Here is a 1,029-nt window from a genome sequence, read left to right as displayed (position 1 = left end):
TCGGTAGACCCACTTGTTATGCAATGCCTTTTTCTCCTTAGGCAAATCTGCTAACTCCCACGTGTGATTGGATAACAACGAGTCCATCTCGTCGTTCATTGCAAGCTCCCACTTGATCGACTCATCAACTTGCATAGCTTCCTCATAACATTCAGGCTCGCCTCTGTCTGTGAGCAGAATGTAGTTGAGCGATGGAGAGAATCTTACTGGCTTTCTGATGATTCTGCTTGACCGTCGTAACTCCGTGACTGGTGTATATGGGACCACTTCAGAATCATCACTTTCTTCAGCCTCACCACTCTCGTCTTGAGAGATTTCTTCTTCTGCTGTTGCGGTATCCTGTGGCAACTCCGGTGTCAGGATATCTTCTAAGTCAACAGCTCCAGGCTCTTTCTTCTCTGAGCCTTCTCTTAGCTTATCCTTGTACAACGCTTCTTCGTTGAACACAACATTTTTGCTGCGGATGATCTTCCGATTTTCGTCATCCCAAAACCGGTAACCAAACTCCGTGTCACCATAACCGATGAAGTAACACTTTTTAGACTTCGAGTCAAGTTTACTTCTTGCAGCATCGTCAATGTGAACATAAGCTAAGCAACCAAACACCTTTAGATAAGAAAGGTTTACTTTCTTTCTGCTCCAAACTTCTTCAGGGATCTTAAATCCCAATGGTACAGACGGTCCTCTGTTTATTAAGAAGGCTGCGGTATTGATTGCATCTGCCGAAAACGTCTTTGGTAATCCACAGTGCAATTTCATGCTCCTTGCACGCTCATTCAAGGTTCGGTTCATACTTTCCGCTATTCCATTCTGTTGAGGCGTTCCAGGAATAGTCTTCTCCATCTTGATCCCATTATCAGCGCAATATCTCTTGAACTCGCCGCTGATGTACTGACCACCATTATCAGACCTTAGACGCTTCAACTTGAGATTCGTCTCAATCTCAACCATGGCTTTCCAAATTTTGAAAACATCTTGATCTCATTATCAGCGCAATATCTCTTGAACTCGCCGCTGATGTACTCACCA

The 1,029-nt window shown here is 44.3% G+C and overlaps 1 pseudogene; it reads right to left on the bottom strand.

Moving 5' to 3' along the window:
* The window catches only part of LOC106339064, a 22,209-nt pseudogene that overhangs the window by 20,822 nt on the left and 358 nt on the right, over positions 1 to 1,029 (bottom strand).

This window comes from Brassica oleracea, chromosome C4, assembly GCF_000695525.1.
Source record: "Brassica oleracea var. oleracea cultivar TO1000 chromosome C4, BOL, whole genome shotgun sequence".
Classification (NCBI taxonomy): domain Eukaryota; kingdom Viridiplantae; phylum Streptophyta; class Magnoliopsida; order Brassicales; family Brassicaceae; genus Brassica; species Brassica oleracea.
The sequence above is the reverse complement of the archived record's forward strand: the minus strand, read 5'-3'. Positions and strand labels throughout refer to the sequence as shown.